Source organism: Equus przewalskii, chromosome 24 (assembly GCF_037783145.1).
Source record: "Equus przewalskii isolate Varuska chromosome 24, EquPr2, whole genome shotgun sequence".
In the NCBI taxonomy this organism is placed as follows: domain Eukaryota; kingdom Metazoa; phylum Chordata; class Mammalia; order Perissodactyla; family Equidae; genus Equus; species Equus przewalskii.
In genome coordinates this window covers 26,945,453-26,968,420 of record NC_091854.1, presented here as the reverse complement: position 1 = coordinate 26,968,420, position 22,968 = coordinate 26,945,453, and the positions used below count along the sequence as shown (strand labels likewise).

The 22,968-nt window shown below is 35.3% G+C and overlaps 1 protein-coding gene across 9 annotated transcripts in view; it reads left to right on the top strand.

Moving 5' to 3' along the window:
• The window catches only part of LRRC7 (leucine rich repeat containing 7), a 492,999-nt gene that overhangs the window by 271,537 nt on the left and 198,494 nt on the right, over positions 1-22,968 (top strand). The window lies entirely within an intron of this gene.

Genomic DNA, 22,968 nt, shown 5'->3' with positions numbered 1-22,968 from the left:
ATCATACAGTGTTTGTCTTTCTCTGAAACTGTTTTTTTTTTTAATTTGTAGTTTCTTTGGATAAATGGAACTCAGATCCTAAAAAATAAACCAAAATTCTCCACGAGTCCCAGGAGGAATGTATGCACCGTTTAAGACTTCATGTACTAGTATAAATTCATTCATTGCAGGTTTGCAAATTCAAACAATTTAATGTGAGTTGCTCTCCCCTTTATGGATAAATGTAGTCTCTTTACTAAAGATGGGTTCTGAACATCGTACTGGTGTTGATCTCAGAGTCTTGGGCCAGAAAAATACACAAAGACTCAAATGATCCAGTCAACAGATCTACTTCCATAGTTTCAGATATTAGCTCTGTGGTGGTGAACTACAAACATTTACCTGAATTCCAATTCCATATTCCAATAGCCAGAGCTCAAATGGGATACTCACCCTGTATCAAAACTGAAATCATCTTCCTTTTTTTCTTCCTCCTCCTACTCCATAGCAAAACCAAACCAGACCAAACAGAAATCCTGGGCCTCTTATTATACACTACCTAATGACGGTACCATCCACCTAATCACAGAAATGAGAAATCGCGGTCCTCTTTTTTTCTCCTACTACCCACAAATCCACAGGCCATCAACTCATGTCATATCTAAGCACTCTTTCTTCTGTCATTGCCCTCCTTGAGGTCCTTAATATTACTTGCCTTTGCCTCCAGTAACTCCTCCTTCTGCTTATCTCTTCCATTAGAATCCATCTCCTTATTGTTGTCAGAGCTTTCTTACTAAAACACACCAAGACACTTGTCAATTTAAAGCCTACAATGACTGCTTACAGCTTGCAGAAGACAAACATGTCAAGACACTTCACAGTGTGGAATCCAACATTTCTAGTGTCATTCACCATCCCCCAGGGTCTCTCTGCTGCACCCAATATGAAATGCACCTTTGTACATCCAGGCATCTTTCTTGGAGCCTTCTCCGTTCTGTCTGAAAAATTCCAAATCATCCCTTAATTTTCCCATCCCTTTTGCTTTGAAGTGAGCCATGGATTCTTCATTCAAAGTGGTAGCTTACAAAATCTGCTAGAGTTTTTAAAGGCAGAGTTTTCACAGGAATTTTGATCTAATTATAGTTTGACTCAGAAATCTAATGAGCTTCAGTTCATGACAGATTTCTTTTTGTCGTCTTGAATATATTATTTGAAGCTCCAACTCTGTAGTTCCAAATGTCAAGTAAGCAATTGCGGAGCAGTTTGCTCTTCCTTCCCAATTACGAGCTTTGTAATGACACAGCCTCAGCAACAGTGACCACCCCAGAGGTACAGGTGGTTTGATTTTCACTTGGGCCCTTCTACAGTATTCTGGGAAGTGCAGAAAAAAATGAACTTCAGGAGATATGTTTTATTCCAGCATTGGAAAAGATTTCCCTGCCAAACCATGTTTTTATTTTTATTTTTAAAAGGACTCTTGATGAGCAAACAATAAGCTGTTATTGATACTCGGCTCTATAAGACACTCTAAAACACATGAAAGTATCTAACTCCCTGTAGATTTTCCACTTTCTTCGTTTCTCCACTCTCCTCTCTCCTCAAGTCAGGGCTAATTCAGGTCTTTCAATATGCAAAATACATCCTGAAAAGACTTGATTTTCTGTTGAACAGATGCAAGGGGAATATTTCTAAGTTGCTATCATTTTCCAGTTTCTGTGACATTTAAGATCAGTGCCTGAGCAATATTAAAAGTAAAATTCATGTAAGATATTAACTTCATAACAATAATGTCCTTGGATGTATATTTTATATTTCCTTTCAGTAATATGAGATTTGAGTTTGTCCTTTCATGGCTTTTAAAAATTTTGATTTCTTCCTTGCCAAACTTCTTATCCCATTATGTTTAGTTTTACATTATTTACCCTTGAAAGGATCCCAAACTTTTACGTAACCACATTGTATTTCTACTTATTTTCAGTTTAGATTTAAACTTTACTCAGTACATTAGAAGAACTTATGTTATCATTTAGTACAAGAATAGCAATCTTTGCTAGTTATAAAATAAATGTCCTGTAATTTTACAAGTAATATTAGCAATAAAATTAATCAGATTAAAATTCTATGACTCTTATCAAGCATTAGTTGTTCAGATTTATGTCTGTTCTGAAAAGATGGTGTAGAAAATATGACTCTACATGAATTGGTTAAAAAGTAAGAAAAATTCATTCTCTATTAAGAATTGTTCAGCAACAATTTAGATAAATGAATTACTTTATGTGTTTTAATTACATTGAAATGTTATTAAGGCTATTGACTCTTCTGATTATAGTGAAATATTTCTAAATTAAACAGATTTCTAAAGGCAAAACTTTACTTTGATTAAGTGTTTCATGCAATTTCCAAAAGCAAAAGCATTTTTTATACTAAATAGGATCTTAAAGGGCATCTCTTTAATTATTACACCCAACTAAATGGATATACATTTTAAAATACACTTGTATACTTTAGTATTATAGAGGAAAGATCTCATTCTTAAGGGATCTATTAAACAGAATGTAGAATTAAAAACCTTTGGCTTCTCATTGCTTGTACAATAACATCCAAACCACTAAACGTCATTCAAGACCCTTCAGGGGCTGGCCTGGTGGCATAGTGGTTAAGTTTGCATGTTCCACTTCGGTGGCTGGCATTCATAGATTTGGATCCTGGCGCTGTGGATCAAGCAATGTGGATCACACTGTTCATCAGGCCATGCTGTGGTTGTGTCCCACAGAGAAAATAGAGGAGGAATGGCACAGATGTTACCTCAGTGACAATCTTTCTGAAGCAAAAAGAGGAAGATTGGCAATGGATGTTAGCTCAGGGCCAATCTTCCTCACCCAAAAAAAAAAAAAAAAGGGATCCTTCACAGTCTGACCGTGTCCTCCCTCCCTGTCCTCCCTCCCACCACTCCCCACTTAATTCCCTAAATTTAATGTGCAGTTTGTGCCTTTATACACTTACAGGTAAGTTCTCACTTCATATAATGAACAAGTCAGCTTAAAAATAACTTTAATTGAGTGTGTACCTAATGTGTCAGACACTATTCTAGGTGCTAGATGATATGACAACAAACAATAGAGACAGATTCTCTGTTCTTCAATGACTTTCAAGTCTGGTGGAGGGAAACAGACAATAAACACATAAACAAATAAGTGAATAAGATAGGAAATTGCTATAAAGAAAACAGGATGGTGTTAGAGAAAGTGTTTGGGGCTTTTTGTTTAATTGTCTGGTTGTTGGTTTTCTGGGACTTTGTTTTTTGGCTAGGTTGGTCAGGGAGATCTTTGTGAAAAGGTGGCATTTGCATTTAGATTTGAACGATGAGAATAATATGAAGTTTTAGAGGAAGAGCAAAAACAACAACAAACAACAGCAAGTGTAAAAACACTTGTGATGGGAGCAAGCCTGATGTGTCTGAGGTGCAAAATGTCCAGTGTAGCAGGAACATGGTGAGCATGAAGTGAAGAAGTGTGAGACGAGATTGGAGATGCAGGTGGGCAAAATTATGAAGTGCCTTGTGGGCCATGTTTGGAAATTAGGATTATATTCTGATTATAATGGAAAGCCATTTGAGGATTCAAACAAGGAAGAAGTGTGATTTGGTTGAAGCTTTACAAAGATCAGTCTGGCTGCTTTGCAGAGAAAGAGTTTTAGGTGAATAAAACTGAAAGAAGGACACCAGTTGGGAGATGATTGCAGTAAGGAAGATGAGAAATGATGGTGGCGTTGTCCAGGATTGTAGCTAGGGAGACGGTGAGTGGTCAGATTTGAGATCTGTCTGGAGGTAAAGGCTTGCTGATGAAAAGAATTTGTGGTGAGAGGAAACAATAGGAATCAAGGAGCATTACCAAAGAATAGATCTGACTAACAGGATGGATGGTGGCATAATTCCCTGATACAGAGAAAATTTGAAGAGGAGCAGATGAGGGAGATTAGAAATTTGATATTGGCAATGAAAAGTTTGAGATGCCTATTAGACAATCAGTTGGATGTAGGCAGCTGGATACATAAATCATATGCTCAGGAAGATAGAGACATAGATTGAAGAGTTATCACTTTATAGATAATATCTAAAATTAAGACACTGGTTGAGGTAACCAAGGGAGAGAGTACGAATAGAGAAGAGATGAGCACCCAGAATTGAACCTAGAATAGTTCAATATTTATAGGCTGAACATGGAAGGGGAATCCTACAAAAGATCCTCAGAGCGAGCAGAGAGTTAAGAAGGAAACCAAAGGAAGGAAGTGCCACAGAGCTATAGGAAAAAGAGGGAGGGAGGAGTCACTTGTATCAAACACTACTTACGGGTCAAGTAAGAAGGGAACAAAAAACTGAGCACTAGCATAGCAGGTCATTGATAAGAGTGATTTCAGTAATGCACTACATGCAGCCTCATTGGAGTGGTTGAGGAGAGAGTAGGGATTAGAAAAGGAGAAAACAGAGACAATTCCTTCAAGGATTTTAGTTTCAGAATGGAAAAGTAGAAAGGCGGCAGTAATTGGATGGGGATATGGTGTCATGGAAAGGATTTTTAAGATGAATGACGTTAAAGCGTATTTGCAAGCTGATGGAAGTGATCCAGTAGAACCAGAGGAATTAATGATGCAGGAGCAAAGGGAAATAATTAAAAGACCAAGTACTTAAGGAGGTAAGAGAATAGGATGAAGAGCACGTGTAGAGGAGGTCGCCATAGAAGCTAGGATGCTTCTAACATGGAAACGTAAGGGTCCTAGAGAAAATAGATGTAAACATAGATGGATTGGTGGCTTGGGACTGGAAAGATAAGAACATTCTCAACTAATTTCTTTGATTTTATCTATGAAGCACGAAGAAAAGTCATCAGCTGACAGCGGGTAGGGAATGTTGGTGATCTGAGGAGATGAGAGAAAGTGTGAAAGAGTAGTTCTCTTAGAGAAGGAGGACGTGACTATACTAGGGTGGTGTCCTAGAATCATCTGGCAGTGTTGACTGCCCATTTGAAATTGAAGGTTATAAATTTGAAAGAAATTCATTCAGCGAAGTTGGGCAGTCTTCCTCAGAAAGTCAGACACTTTGCTGCAGGTATAGAAGGAGAAAGCTGGCTGAGTTTTGCCGGGCACACCAAACGGAGGAGGGGAGGGGAAGGGAAGGCTGTTTGCAGGAGAATGACAGGTCTGGGACTGCAGAATGTAAGACGGGGGATGGAGATAACTGAGGATACGAAAGGGTCAGGAAGAAATGTCTTAATCTGTCCTTCTTCTCTCTCTGTTTGATTTGTTGTCTATAAATATATCCCCAAGAAGATCGTAACTTTTAAAGAGAAGAGCTATAGCTTTTCGTTTATCTTTTGAATTGGCAACAATGTGGGGCATAGGGAAGGTTCTCAAAGAACATTTGCAGAATGAAGGCAAGCAGTTTAGAATGGAAGGGAGTGCTTTAGTGCCTGGAACAATGACAAGCACTTGGTAGCCACCTGGTGAAAACCTGATTGATTGTAAGGACCAGAAATTAATAGGAAGATAAACTCTGTGATATTTTCTTATTAAATAATTTGTGCACTGCACCTGGCTCTTGATTATTGAAAAGTTAACTCAAGCATAATGCGCATTGTTTTTCTTTCTTCTTATTTCACTTGCATACCTTTTAGCCTTTCCACTCACCATTAGCCTTGAAGAGAGTACACTACAGATGTCAAATTGGTGCTACTATCTTTTATTTTTTTTTAATGTTGGCAATAGAAAGACATGGCTTAAAATGACACTATTAGTTATACATGGGCTTTATTTACTTTCTTGGATTATGTTATCTATTTTAATTGAAAAAATAAATATCAACTCTGGGTATATTCTTTGATTATGTTTCCTAATAAGAAAATTTATTATAGTACTTTTTATATGGAGTGAATTTCCATAACATTATGTAGAATGAAAAATGTGTTCTAAAGAAAGAAATAATGAAGGTTCAGTGTGTCGTGAGACAATATGTCCTCTTCTAGATTGCCAAATGTCGTTGCCTGGGAAACAAACTATGTAAAAAACTTCATATCATAATATCCATAATGCAGTTATAATTTGCTGTACACATATTTTACCAAAGTTTCCATAGCTTGCTAAATGCATTCTGCTTGGAAATGTTTACAGAATCTTTAAATCATCCCTGATACCCAAATGCACGTCCCCTTTATGAGACTGCTATCGGGAAGAGAAAAAGCACTAATAGACAATGCACAGTGTCTTCCATTGTTGTACTGAAGAAGCCATTATTTGGTGATTTTGCTTCTATCTGAAATTGTAAAATAAGCCACGTTTTAATGGAATTCTGCTCTACTTGCTATCATTAAGAAATTAAGACCTTTTATTTTTTCCTTTTAGATATAATTCCTGATGTAAAATTTTGCATTTGCATTTAAAATAAGTATTTGAACTGTCATAGGAAAAAGTATGTTGAAAGAGTCTAATCCAAGATGAAGGCAGAACTGAAGTTCAGCAAATTGTGGGAGAAAGTAAATGAGAGATATGACCTCAGTTGATCTGGGCAGTGGATAGCTGCTGCCTTTTTTAGGAACAATGAGAAACGTGGAATTCTTGCTTCAGCTGTAATTCAGTAACTAACATAATAATTTGTATATTTTTTATCAAATATAATGATTAGCATTCAATATTGGTCCATAAGTGAAATTTACTCCCTTATAAAATCTGGCAGACATTCCATTTACAAAGTTTTGGGTAAAAGATAAAAAATCTCATTAAATAAACTAATTATGTTTGCTATTCTTATTCTACTTGCAAAATAAGTATTAAATAAGTAAATCAGCAGAGTTCTACCTTAACTCTCGCCGGTTTTTAAGTTGAGAACTTGGATATAATTATAACAAGGATAATTAACTTCCCTAAGATGTCTTCTATTGTTTTCTGTTACTTTTTTCCATCTATATTTCCAAACAGAAACAAACACTGATGTTTCCCTCTGGGATTACTAAACAACTGATATGAAACAGGAATGTGATTTTTTTTGTTATATCATAAACTATTTTTTAACCATTATGCTTGGGGTGACCTGATGCAATGGAAATCCAGAAATCTTTATTATTCTCACAATAAAATGAAGTTATTACTTTAAAAGTATGTAATAAAAAATAAATATTGCTTTGAAAAAAAGCCCAGCCGTTAGATGAGCTGTTCCAACTGTTTCATAGTAAAATAAAAAATCTTTTAAAATCCAATGCAAATTTCCAAAATATACCAGTATGTTAAAGAATAAAAAATTCTATGGGTGATTTTTTTTATGTTTATAAAATAAAATCTGGATTCTTTTCCTTAACTCGCTCGGCAGTTCCCTGCCTACATCAGGAACAGGAAAACAGCATGGCCAGCGGAGTGGGTTTGGGCTTTAGAATGGGCAGACGTGAATTCAAATTGCTTTCACCCTTGGTACTCGTGTGCCTTAGAGCAGGGGATTTAGCCAATGTCAACTTCAGTTTCCCATATGTATCAAGTACTTAGGCATTCTAGATAGTACAATATGTATATTATACCAATAATGTTTGCACATAGTTGATGTGTGATAAATGGAAGTGGTTCTTAAGCTTGCAGAAGGAGGGAACGGAAAAGAAGCTGAGAGAAGCTTCTCAGCGGGACTCCAATACTGCAGTAGTCCTTGCTCAAGATAAAAAGAAATTCAGAGAAGGGAGCCACACACCTGCGGGCTACACCAACATCACGGTGGTAGAAGGTCTCTCCTGATGTGCTCCTCTCTTTTCCCTTTCATCCTTCGAGTTGGGCATTTTGACAGGACCTTTGGGTTCCAGGTTTACCAATTCTGCCTCTGTTTTGTCTGCTGTGCTTCACAGTAGTAGATTCACAGCAGGATCCACAGATGACAGCTGCTCAGGGAGCCAAAGTACCGATCTTAGAATCACCCCCTTCTGGCCCACTGAACCATGAGTCATAAGATACTTGCTCTAAATTGCAGTGAGGCAAGTGTCCATCTTGCATTTCCTGAGTTCTCTGACCTCTAGTTTCTGAGGAACTGTCTTCTGAGTCCTTTTATTTATTGCAGTAACTTCCTCAATGCCTGGCATCCTGCCTTGCACAGAGTTGAATGATCAGTAATTGTTGAAGAAGTGAAGAGGTAAATGTCATTCATTTTCACAGGATGCATATTTTAACATGGAACCACAAGGCCTAGTGACACACCTGTAGCATAATTGCCCCAAGGTGGTATCATTATGTGTACCACTGGACACCACATTCCAAATCAGACTGAAATCTGGCAAACTTATTCAAGTCAAAACTTAATTGATCAAAGCCTTGAGTAGACATGTGGGTAATTAATGTGACTGAATAAAGATGTGTTTCTTTATTTTTAGAAACAATGTTTGAAAATTTTCAAGTTGTTATTTTTTCACACAGTGGATAAGGAAGATCTGTATATTTTGGTTATTTGCTAATATTTGCACATTTTATGATACTTTTCAGGTCAAACATTCAACTTTCTTTGTTATTTCCATATTTACTTGATAGTAAATAAAAGAGCATGTTTTCTGCCACACTAAGATCTATTATGTTTTCAAAGTGTACTTATCTTCAAGAAAACAATGTAATTGCCTGAATATCCATGAAGATCATATAAAGACTAATTCAAAACCTTTAGAATTATTTCTGGTCAACTTAGAAAAGTTGTTCTTAGTTAGACTGCTGTGGCACATGAAATCCTCATCAACACTTAGCAAGCTTGCCAATTTCTATTAATATATAAATGATATTTTGCTACAACTGAACATTCTTATCATCACGACAGTGAGTGTCAGGCAGAACATTGCCCTGACTGGGGACTAATGCACTGGGTGGAATGGTTCATCATTTCTGTAAATAAGAGGTCAGAGCATACATAGTCAGTCAAGCCAGTACCAAAGGAAGATAGCGTGCCTGTTGAAGCAAGGGATCATTTTTCTCCTGGATATATTCTAGATCAGGTAAAGGCAGTAAACAGTATTATTCAAATAACCAAAAAGTACATAGGATGGATAAGGAATAATTTAGCATATGGGTGCTTTCATAAACACTGTGTCTTATTGTTATACTCTGATAGCTATTGCATTGAATTATTGCTGACATTTAATGTTGCCATGAATCTTTTAATACATTCAGAGCATGCCACCACAACTTAAAGTATGAGGAAACCTACAGAGAACACAAAAAATAAGAATTTCTGCCTAAAATAACCCATTCGAATTTATGAAAATTTAAAAAGTACTTCTGTATGTTTGACTTGATTTGGTAATCCAGTTCTTCCCTACCACACCTGTTTTCTGGGGGATTCTTCCTATTGGGCAAGTTCACTGAATGATCACTGGTGGTAGGGAAAGATCCGGCAAAGGTCCTTTCTCCTAATTCTACAATGGAGAGAGAATAGGGTCATTAGAATGATGATCCTGCCCCACATAGCTTCAAAGAAGCAAGATAACTTACTGTTCTTTTTTATAAGAAGACTATCATTTTTTAATCAAAACCCACACAGAAAACACAATTGAGTTGAGTTTCTGTGTCGACATCCAACAAAGAGCACCTTTACGCAGAAATGAGAAGGGTAAAATTTGCATTATATTTATCTTCCAATCAAGTGCTTAATAGAAAATGACACTAATGAGGCAATTAAGGACAAACCTTTTATTTTTTTTATTTCTTTTCTCTTTTTTTGTGTGAGGAAGATTGGCCCTGAGCTAACATCTGTGCCAATCTTCCTCTATTTTGTGTGTGGGATGCCGCCACAGCATAGCTTGATGAGTAGTGTGTAAGTCCACGGCTAGGATCCGAATCCACAAACGCTGGGCTGCCAAAGTGGAGCAGGCAGACTTAACCACTAGGCCACTGGGCCCCCAAACTTTTTATAAAGATCTAGAAAGGGTAAAGTTTAAGGAAATATTTTTTGCAACTATAAAATGCACTCTTAACCTTAGTTTACTGATCAGGAAATGAGTGTCACTATTCACAAACAAAAATAAGCTCCTCTGCTCCCTGCAAAAAAGTTTTCCTGGGTCAACCCAAACGCAAATCCACTGTTTCATATAAAACCCATAATATTGCATGTTTCTGCTAAGAGTGGCTTAGTTTGCACCATCTGTGTATATGAGGATCGCATTAATAAATCTATTAGAATTGAGAGTTTTTATAATTTCCCGCAGCTAGATGAGGACAAATTTAAATACTTTTAAAGGTGTAGACAATAAATACATGCATTGTGATTTCTGCATTATTCAGATTCAATAGCTTTTAAACATATTATGTTAGTATCACTTACCTATATAGTACACTTACTCTATAGGTGTTATCAAAGCTTTCATTATTGTATCAGTTATGATTCCCAAATCCAGTATGCTATTGACAGACAGCTAATTTGAATAGTCTGCCTTCTCTTTTGGTTAGTAAAGGATCTTATTCTAAGAATTTTTACTCCCTTTTATTTTGCTCTGGTGGCAATTAGGGATAATGGATTCTGATACTAAGTCTCTTTCTTTTGACAAATGTAAATTAATCACTTTTAGGGAAGCTTTTCTTAGCTAAATTATAAAAATTTAAACATTGTCAACATTTCTCTAAATGTAACGCTTTTGTTAAGAGCTATCAAAGTTGAGAAAGGAATAGGAATCCAAAATGGCAGGAAAAGTTGCTTTAAATGGACAAATATGGTATGTTCATTTTGACCCATTTTTAAATCAAGAAAAAACTTTGCTAGAGAACCTATTCCAATTAATTAGATTGTAATAAGATGTGTTAATATTTGAAGAAACTGTATTAATTTTTCTTTATTAATAAATTAAATTGAACTAAACGATGTGAGGAGATATTTATATTGAATATATCTATTTCTACGACAGTCGACTTATGAGCTCAATTTTTTTCCAGTGATTCCCACAATTCACAAAATTTAATCACCATTCTTTTTCTCTTTCGTTTTTACTTGTTTATGCAGGCATCAATTCTCTGATAATGGTTTTTTTCCTGTTGTTTTTTAAACTTTGAAAGACTCATTAGGTGAAATACGTATTCTTTGCTGATTCTATTTTCCTAAATAGTCAATTGTCATTGTATTTTTTTGTTTGGATCTTTTTTTGTTCCGTGTTGCCTAGAGAATGTCTTTCTACCCAGAGAAATCCAAGCTCTTCCAGCTTGCCTATTTAAAATCTCATCTCTATTCTCCATTTAAAAATTGTTAAGAAGCAACACAGCTGGACAATTTACAGTTACTAGTTACACTAGTTTTCTGCCTGTGAATTCTTCAGCAACCATAGTAATAATAGCAGCCGTCATTTCACAGTGTTTTATACCTGCCAGGCACTGTACTAAAGTGCTTTATATTTACCAATATATTTAATCCAAATGGTATCCTATATCAGTACCATTATCAGTTTTCATTTTATAGATGAGGAAAATAAGACTTAAGAAGGTTGAGCAACTTGCCCTATATTGCAAAACTCTCTGAGGTAGATTAGAGCTTTTAAAGATGGATCTGTCTGACTCATAAACCCGAAATAACTGATAGCAACAGTTATATTATTTGCTAACCATTTAATTGTACCTATGTACACTTAGAAAATATGAGCCCTAATATACTGCTAAAATGAATAAAGGTATTTGCACGATGGTTGAAGACAAAATATATGTATGAATATCAATTTTTTTCCATTCTAGAAACGCTGATAAAAAAACTGAAATAAATATTCCATTTTCAATAGAAATAAAAACTAAGTAATATTTAGGGATAAATTTAACAACAAAAGCATAATGCTTATGAAGGAAAACAAATTTCTTATTCATGGGTGTAAAAGATCTGAATGAATAAAAAGATATATCATTTCCTATAGGGGAAGATTTCATATCATAAAAATGTTATTTCTCCCCAAATTACTGACTAATGAAGCTCAATATTTATTTAGCTCATCTTCCCTTATAATTCCAAAGGCTTTTAATTGGAGAAAATAATCTTAAAATTTATATGAGAAAAAAAAGAATAATGGATAACAGTCAAGAATTTATAACAGAAAGTGTTAATGATGGAAGACTTGGCCCGTCAAACATCAGAACATAATATTAGCTATTCTTACCAAGTAAATAATGTCATAAAAAAGAAAATAAGTCAATGGGACAAAACACAAAATTGGAAATAGATCTCAGTATTTATAAGAACTTAAACATGACAAGATAGGTATTTTAAGTCAGTGGAAAAGGGTGCATCATTTAATAAATATTGGTACAATTGGGGATCCATTTGAAACAAAATGGAATTAGACTGTCTGGCTTATACGATATAAAAAAACAACTATGGATTACAAATGATATATTATAAGGTTGTAGCTGATAACTTACGAGGTTTTCTGCAACATTGTTTGGAGTGACCAAAAAAAAAAAAGAACTAGGAAAAATAAAATAAAAATTTATTAACAGAGTGAAGGCTGAGTACATAATGGTGCAGTGATACCAAAAAGCCTTAAAATAATGATTTCTACAAGTTTTTACTGAGGGAGAGAAGAAAGAGTCAGAAAACTGTATATAATACAATTTTATTGTTATTAAAAAAAATACCATGACTCCTTATATTTGTGCTTGTTTGTATGTGATCATATAAGCATCTAGAAAAATATAGTGGGCTTCATACTGCGTTATATACCAGGGTCACTTGAGGCTGGAGTCAGGGTGGGAAGTGAGTAAAACAGTGGTGGGGAGAGGAGGAGAAGACGCAAAAAGTAAACCAAATATTTTTTAAACTATACTGAAAAAAGCACATGTGGCATCATCACATTTATAAATTTATAAAAGTTATATTTATTTTTATGTATATATAAAGCATTTTCAAATAGAAAAGAAGTTGCAAATGACTACCAATTAATTACTTCAATTACTGTCACCGTTTATGAATCTTTGCATTAGAATCCACCATATCTTCAAAAGTGTTGACATTTTAAGTTCATACATAGTGTTCTTTAAATGAATTCTTAAATGAATTCAGTAAATGAGATTCTTAAGCAATATTCAATGGACACAGTGTAATATGACCTGTGTCAACATATTGCTTTGGAAAAATGAAAATATTAGTAAAAATCTAGCAGTGGTGACTCCTTGAGAACTGCAAATACTCTTTAATGGGCTTTGACTCCTAAAATGTAGCAGATTCAATCTACGTTATGAGTCTTGCTGAACACGACAAGCAATTTAACTAGTCTAGCTCACAAAGAGCTGAGTAGCAATCAGTTAAGTATACCCAAGGAGGTAGAAAATCAGGTTCAAGGGAGTGAAGTGTTAAACTGGTTCCATAAAATTTAAAAAGCAGGCAGGATTTGGCTGTCAATGGAGGTGTCCAACTTGTACAGCCATGGCAGAAGAAGGTAACTTAGAACCTTAATTCTAGACCAGAGGCTCATTGCTTAATGTCTTGTATCATACAGTGTCTGTGTGCGGTGGAGCTGGAAATCACAGATGTTCTTGCAGTTCAAGCAAGGCAAGTGGCTATCAGGTCCTACCCACACTTGATGAAATCAGTTGCTAAACTCTAGCTTTCTGGCACTTTTTTAAAGTTATCTGACAGTAGGACAGTTTCATCAGGTCAAATTCCTTGTAGGTGAGCCTTCTCTATTGAGATGATCTTTCATTGTGAAGTTGCAGTAGTTGTATATTTATGTAGCAGGGCAGTCTCTAGCATGTCTGTACACAAAAAGCATTTTCTACCTTGGATAATCATTAATGAGTACAACATCTTCCACAATTAACTATAAAAGTATCCTCAATAAAGAAGCCTAATTTTCTCCCTTTTCACCTATAGCATAAAGGAAACTATCTAAGGCCCAAGACAATATTGAAATATATTCGCAGAATATTACACAGATCTGAACCTGACTCCCAAGTCTGGGTTGAACATGGAAGACTGGTACCAGGTTCTTATATATGACATATAGGTTATTTTGGTGGGCAGAAGTAATGGATGAGATCCCAAAAGAACTGGGCCTTGTTCAACAGAAGTGAAACTATTTTTCCAAGAAAGCAGAAATTAAAACAGTATTGAAGCATTATAGTAAAGAGTACAGTAGAAGAGTCCAAATTTCCAAGTTTCTGCCTGGAAATAATTAGTCCTGTCTAAAGCCTACCAATAATTAATAGTCATGTTATGTTTGCATGACGATGTAATCAGAAAATTCTGAAACAGAACAGAGTCTACTGGCCCTGAATAGCAGAAGGTATTGGGAAGACTTTCAGCAAACACAGTCAACTGAAGATATTGTCTGTTAAGGAGCGTCGCCTAGAGAACTCTAATCCTTCTGAGTTGTGGTCTATATCCTTTCTTCTTAAAAAAAAATTATCTTACAGGTGATTTATCATCTACATATTTCAGAGCATCACAGGTCCCTTACAGTCAACAGTTCCAGTGCTGAACTCATCGTTTATATCACTATCTTGTACTTTTTCCAGTATCCCCAAGCTCATTTAGAAATAATAGAAAGAACATATTCTAGATCCTGTGAATCATCCTAGGTCTCTTTCTTACTCCCACATCCAATCAGTCACCAAGTTCGTCAAATCTGTTTAATTCACTTGTTCATTTCCTTCTATCTGGAACTCTCTGCCCGTAGATCCATCACTGGCTGGTTTCTTTTTTATCATCCAAATCTTAAATTAAATGTCACTTGCCCCAAAAGTCTTTGACCCTCCAATCTAAAGTAGCCACTCCCACCTCAGCACTTCCCAAAAACCCTGTTTTAATTTCTTCATAACACTAATGACTATCGCAAAGTCTCTTATTTATTACTTGTCTCTTCCCTTTCTAAAATTTCTCCATGAGAACAGGAATCTTGCCTAGCTTGTTCATCACTCTATCCTCATTGCCAAGTATACTGTCTAGTTCATGATAGTCACTTAATATGAATGTACTTTTTTAATTCATTCGTTTTAAAATTCTTTCAATAAATACTTATTAACCACTTGTGTGCCAGGCACTGTTATGCATAGGAGATATGATGGGGAAAAACAAACCCTATCTTTGTACTCATAAAGCTTATATTTAATAAGAAAGACAGCCACCAATCAAATAATCACATAAATAAATAAAATTACGGATATGAGTAGATACATTCAAATCTTGTTTCCTTTCACTTACTCTCCATCACCATTGCTTTATTTCAGGTTATCATTATCTCATGCCTCAGCTATTCAAATCATCAATTTCCCTGCCTCCACTCTTGCCACCCTCCACTCTGTTTTTCCAAAATTAAAGTCCAACTCTTATGTCATTTTCTACCTTAGTATCCTTAAAAATTTCAATGACCTTCAAGAAAAAGTATCTACACTCTTTGAGATAATGGCTCTTCATGACCTGCCCTCAACTCTCTCTCCCCTCCTCACCACTTCTTCTCCTCCTCACACTCCAGGCTGCAGTCACCCCGAATGACGCTCTTATCTCTGGGCCTTTATATGTGTTGTTCCTTCTGCCTGGTACATCTTTCCATATTCCTTGATTAACTAATTTACTTATTCTTTATAACTCAGTGGAGATAAGCTCTTCAAGGAACCATTTTCTGAACCCAGTCAGACTGGCTCAGCCTTCCCTTTTCTGTGCTTTCTTAGCAAAAAAAAAAAATTACCCCTTTAGGCTATAATTGTTTATTTAATTGCTTCTTTCCCTCACAGGCCTATGATTTCCTTTATAGCAGAATGTCTTTCATGTTTCTATCTCCATTGCCTAAGGCAGTAACAAATATGTGGAATAAAGGGAAGGATGGTAGGATGGATGAATGGATGGATGAGTTTGCTTGATATAATTAAAAATAAATGTCTAGGATGACATTCAACACAGCTTCAAACATATACTATTAAGATGTTTTTAAAAAGCACGTTGGCTAGAACAGAAGGCTAGCAAAGCCAGTTTGGATCTTCCAAACACTGTGGTAGGCAGCACTCGGTAATTTACTCACTAAATTTATCTATGTTTCTTGATCTTAAGAAAAGAACATCAACCATCCATAGCTCTGTGTTTGCAGTGTTGGAAGATAAGACAACATGGCAATTACATCATTAGACTGAAAGACAGTTTGCAACATTTCTACCACTAATGAAACATTGCTTAAAACAAAGGATATTATCATCCTCTAGTCTTCAGTGAGGAACTTTGTAACCAAAGAAGAAAAGATGTGTTTGCAATCTTTTTGTCACTGGGTACATGGAATTATGGAGGCAATACCATATCGTATGTTGGGGAAACTTGAAAATGTAGACAAATAAAATATAGTGCAGGCTGAGACTTACTAATTAATATATGGCAGCTATTGCTGTCCAAGAGAAGTTGACTATTTTTTCTAGAAAAGAGGAACATGAGGCACAAAGATAAACTAGTCCTTGAGAGATCTCAACATCTGTTTGCAACCAGAAAGTTCTTGTTTCAGTCAGCCATTAGAGACAGAATGAGTATAGACCAAAAGTATAAAAATACGGTGATTCTAGTTATTCGACCTGAGAATATCCTAGCAGAAGGGAACTACTTCCACCCCACCCCGACAAACCTAGAGAAAATAACTTCCCTTGCCTGAAAAAGTTAACCTAATTACCAATGCAAGTCTTTACATACCAGCTATGGTCCTAGAAGAGATGTCAGTGGACCGTCTGCAAAATGTCCATCCAATATTTACCAAATATTCATTAAATACCTACTATATCAAACACTAGGCCACATGAAGCCTAATTATTAGAAGGAAGAATTAAGCGTAGCTGATGGAATGGAGCAATAGTGAACATTTAGGAGTCAACGCTAATAGCCACCAGATTCCAACCACCAAGGAACTAAGACCCTTAAGAGCATCAGAATAAGTGAGCCAATAAAGAAAGTTCACTTTATATAGATGACAGAGATGCAGAGCTACCAAACAAATGGAATGTTTGGAAAGGAATAACTGTCTAAATGTACCTCATCTAACTTTTAATCATGAGTTGATTTGCATTTATCAAGATGGCACATTCTCCAATGGCAAAAGAATGAAACCCAAGATAAATTCAACAGGATGCTTTTTCTCTAGGTCTGTTATTATTTCTAATGCCCAAATGTTGCAATGGAAGGATCCAGGAGGGTCAGTCTTCTAATAGAAAAGGGAGATTTGTTGTATTTTTTTTAATCACTAGGTCTGAAAAGAAAAGCATAGATAGTGAACATGGGAAAAAGTGGCATCTTCTCCCTACTTCCTCTCCACTAAAGCTAAAGGTTCTTTATGGCAGATGTGGTCTTCAAGGGAGACAGGGTTGCTGTGCCAGAGCCAGGAAAGCTGTAGGGTCTGGAAGTGGAGCATAAGACTGGAGAGAATGGGAGAACCAGCAATGTGTGACACAGCAGCAGGCTTGATGGTAGTAAGTTGTATCCTTTCATCTTCCCAAAGTAATTTCAAAGAACATTTAGAGAGGTTAGGATCTGATGGCATCCAGACTTTTCGGACACAGACCATCTGATTCCAAGGGTTACTTACCATTTTCTCTTCATAAAACTTCTTACTATAATCCTGCCTTAAGAACATATATTACCAAATATCCCATATAATAAATGTATCACAACATTCTTAAAAATCACAATAAAAAATCATAACAATAACTATTAGTTATAATGGTGTTATTCAAAGCAAAGTTTCTTTTCAATTAGCTCCAAAATTAATTTGTTAGCACTGAATATCAATTCTGCATTAGTGTTCCTTGGGTAATTATTGCTTACTGTCAAGGCTCCATTATGTCTCCATGTTTGAAATGATGAATGTGTACTTCTATTGATTACTACTTGTGATTTAATGGGTTAGTCTTAGAATAATAATGTTTTTAGCAATATTTTTATTGTTTTTCCAACATTTGTGAATCTACTGAACCTTGTAAAGTTTATATATATGTAAAATCACAGTAGGAGTAATCTATCACATTTCTTTCAGGCCGTTAGGGACACTTGTGTAAATAAACTAGTGTAATAAAGGCTCTATGATAGAGGACTTTAAAAATTATCATAAATTTCCATGCCAAAGGAATTTAGAAATGTGAAAAATATTTTTATTTCAGTTCTGATTATGATTTTATTACAAGTTCCTTGGGGTTATTTTGTCTCCTCTCTCTTTTAATATTCTTCCTACCTTGAATGCATAGTGAAGATTTTGCCAACATAGATATTTAGACCCTTTAGCAATTTTTACATTGTTATAGTTCCTTCTTCCAAGTTCCCAGTCCAAAGATGGAGTCGGGGACATTGACATATAAGTAAACAGTCACAATACAGTTCTTTAAGAACAGAAAAGTCAGTTGGGCCTGCCCAGTGGCATAGTGGTTAAGTTCACACACTCCACTTCAGTGGCCTAGGGTGTGAGGTTCAGATCCTGGGCACTGACTTACACACTGCTCATCAAGCCATGCTGTGGTGGCATCCCATATGCAAAACAGAGGAAGATTAACACAGATGTTAGATCAGGGACAATCTTCCTCCATAAAAAAATAAAAAAGGAATGGAAAAGTCAGCATATTCTGTCAGAGGATTTCAAGAAAGATTGAATAACATAGTGTGTGTGTGTGTGTGTGTGTGTGTGTGTGTGTGTGTGTGTGTGTATAGAACACCTAGTACAGAGCCATACCAAAGGGTTAGAACATGGTTTTGACAGATTCTGTGAGCACTAAAGAACATTAAGTGATATGATCGGGTTTGCATCTTTAGTACTTATGAAGCAAACTTGAGGAAGATAGAAATGAGGAGTCTGGAGACAGAGAGGTAGATTTAGAGACCATTTCAATAGCCTAGAGATCATGTGAACCAGTTTAAGTCAATGACAGTAGAGTAGAGGAAAGACACAAGATATGCTTAGGAGATAGAGCCAGAACACTTTAGTAAATGATTGAATTTGAACTGAGAGAGATTGAAGGAAAAGAGAAGTCAGGATGACCCACTGGTTGCTAGTTTGGGAGAGAGTGAATTATTGAGTGATAAACGGATACACAGGGAGGTTTGGGAGAGATGGAAGGGATGAGACAGATACTGGTTAGAAATATTGAGTTTAGTTTTGGACTGATTGAGTTTTAGTGAAATACCCTAATAAAGAAATACATCTGATTTACAGATCTGAAGACCAGGAGAGAAATCTGGGATTAGAAGTTTGAGAATCATACCGCACAATTCATTATTAAGCCCAGGGCAATCAGTGAGAACTTCTAAATTTCTAGTTATAGAAGATGATTAGGTTAATTGAGGTGGGCCAACATGATGAAATATATTACGAAGTCATTAAAATTATGGTTTTTAATGATGAGAAAAGTGTCCAAAAATAATATCACATCAAATACAAACAGAATGCAAAATTGCTTGTGCAGTAAAATTTTGATTGTGTAAAAACTGGTCTTAAAAGACTTGAAAGAAAAGCATTAAAGAGTTGTAATGGTCATATTAGGCTTAAAAGTTTATGGTGATTCTTTTCCCCGTCTTTCTATTTATCTATATTTTATAAATTTTTTATGTCCATTACTTAAAAATCAATTTACGGTAAGGCATGACCTCCTGGAAAGATAATGAATAAGCTGAATCTAAAGGACTGGATAGAAATCAGCCAGGAGAAGAAGACAGTAGTAGCAGAGGCACAAAGATGAAGACTACATTGTGTACAGGGAACTATAAGCAGTTGAGGGGTGTTGAGGAATAGCATGATGGCAGAGAGTGGTCAGAAAGGAAGCTAGCTAGGAAGATGTGATAGCCCTGTGGGGCTTATGTTGGGATTCTATCCCATGTACTCTGAGCAACTGTTAAAGACATCTACACAGGGTAGTGTACTCGTGTGCTAGCTACCACAACAAGTATCACAGACTGGGTAGCTTAAACAACAGAAATTTGTTTTCTCATGATTCTGGAAGCTAGCAGTCCCACATCAAATTTTGGCAAAGTTGGTTTCTTCGGAGGTCTCTTTCCTTGACTTGTGGATAGCTGTCATCTCCCTGTGTCTTAACACAGTCTTCCCTCTGTGAATCTGTGTCCTAATCACCTGTTCTTATAAAGTAACCAGTTATATTGGATTAAGGTACATCCTAGTGGCCTCATTTTAACTTAATTATCTCTTTAAAGATCCTGTTTCCAAATATGGTCACATTCTGCGGTACTGGTGGGTTAAGGCTTCCACAAATGAGGGGCCAGACACCGTTCAGCCCATAATAGGGAAAGACGTGGTTAAATTTCCATTAGTAGCCATGTGGAAAATGGATTTAAGGGAGAAAGGATGGATTAACCAGCTGTTGTAATAATCCAGGCAAGACAACACATGTTCTATGAAGAACAGTGAATGCAAATCGATGGATGTAAAAAAAAAATCCAGAGAGGAGCTGGTTTAGAGGGGAAACAATGAATTTAATTTATGGAGATCCAGTTATCCATCTAGAATACAGTTAGATATAGGCATCCGTAGCTCAATGACAGATAATTGGGTTGGAAGTCTAGATGGGCATCATTGGTACATATGTTATTTGAAACTATGGGAGCAGATCCTTGTGTGTTGAGTGTTGAGAATGATGGGGTTAGAACACAAAACCAACATTTGCAGAACAGGCAGAGAATGAGCCTGTAAGAAGACCTTAAAGTATAAAGTGAAGCAGGAGAGTGCCTTGTCATAGAATGTAGGGAGTAGAGAGCTTTGATGAAGGGGATAATCAATAGTGAAAGACAGCAAAGAGATATCAAAGATAGAGACAGAGAAATGTTAGTTGCATTTGGAATTAGAAGGGTTTTTGAACATTGATACCATGCTGTAATACTTTAATCTTTCAAGGGGTGTTGAATTTTGGCTGATTCAATAGTAGGATGAGAATACTGACTGCTACATTACTATTCTGTTAGACAAATCCATTCTTGAATAATCTATAAGCCCTATGAGAAAGTCAAATGATAAGGCAGAGAGATTTAAGACAAAACACTAAGATTTAATTGTTTTGCGTTTGCCAGCTATCCAGTTGCATATTTCAAATTATCCAAGAAAAATACACAAAGTGCACAATTATATTCAACTTAGCTTGAACTTGAGCTACAAAGCATTGTCTACATCTAGTTTATAAAATATAGTAGGATATATAAAATATAATGTTCTTTGTAAGATTTTGCAGATGCTGTTATTTTCCTTATATCACTAAAATAAGAATACAAACTTAATAAACACACATTGGGAGAGTTAAGATAACGATGTGAAACAGCTATATCAATTTGTAAATAAACATCTTTGTTAAATGCCTATTTAGTATTATGTCCAAAAATAAATAAATGAAGCTAAAATTCTAGTTAGTAAAATCTGTGAGACAAAATATCCTCACAGGGAGTCTGTGTATATATTGTCTGTCAATGAAACATGCAAAGAATTCATTTTTGTTCAAATAGTCTATGTGCATTCCTAATCCACCTATTGGAAGCATTGAACTGGTCAACTTTTAGAGCGTTTGCTGAGTTCTTCTAACATAATTAGTGATTATCTGGATTCGAGGACTCAACTTCTTGCCTTCTACTGTAAAAATGCTTTAAGATTAATGTGCACTAATTTCAGTTATATGCGAAAATATTGTAATGTGAAATTATATTTTCCCTTTTAATTGAAAATATAAAAGTCTCTTTAGATGGAGCAAAGATAAATTTCTAATACAGCTAAAGTATTCCATCATCATTTATTATTTTGTATGATCATAATCACATTTATCTGAGGAACCATAATTTGCTTTGTTTGGCTATTTAAGCATATCCAATTTTTAAATCATTATATGCTAAGTAAAACTGTAGCATTTAATTAACTTGAATAAAATGTAGTACATCAAAAATTGCAAATACAATATGTATGTCATTAATTGGGATGTGACTGCTGGCTTTCTGGAAAAAATGGAGAGCAAAATTAGAGTAAGGGCATGATTAATTGATTCAGGATGGCTCCTGCTGAAAAGTTATGTTCAATAAGAATCTGTTATTATAATTTGTGAAGATTTGTCACTTTACAGTATATCAAACATAATGGATTCAGGTGTACAAGCTGTATAAATGATTGTCATAAAAATGCCAATTTTTTAAATAAAAAGGATGGTTCTTTAATTGATTTAATTCAAAATAGCCATACTATATTAATTTAAGCTACTACTGTGTTTCCAGAAATGGTAAATATTTTGTAAATGACTTTGATCCAATATGAGCATTCATCATTTTCCACTCAGGTCAAAGATTTTTTAAAATGTTTCAAGATACAAATTCCACATATGTTTATTGAAACATGAAGATGCTGAGCAAAGATCGCTTTGTAAATATTTAATGAGAAATAAATGAGAGGAATTATTACTTTTTACAACTCAAAACATTCTTCCAATCAAAATTCTTTTAATATAATAAAATGTGCTCTTCTCCAGTATGTCCACTTACATATATCTCTCTCACTGGTTTTTTTCGGTAATGTTTTCTCATATAAGAGCTTCTTCTAAACACCATACAGATTAAGCTGAATTATTCTACATATGATGGGAGCTGATATAGTTGAGAAAATTTTATATAACAGAAGACATTTATAAACCAAATTTTGTTATTTTCGGAGAGAAAAAGGGACACTGAAACTCAGAATAAAATACGAATGGATCCATTTGTATTCTGCCTTAAACAGCACGCATCAATAACTCTTGTTATTGTAGAGAGTTAATTTAAATGAGCAGAAATAACCTCAGAAATGAAAGTTTAAGCAAGTTCTTTTCATGAGAACGGTTATCACTCAATGATCTATGGGTGAATGTTTTGCTTTCTCTTTTCAGGAAGTATGCATGTTTTTAGTCATCTGGTCCAATTCCGCTCAGTTGAATTTTCTGTTTCTTCTTATCTAATATTTTTCCTAACTCTCCAAAATCTTGTTTGAAACCTATATCTATGTCATTACATTAGAACAAACATTCCACCTCCCTGTGCTGTAGACCAATTGGTAATTATCT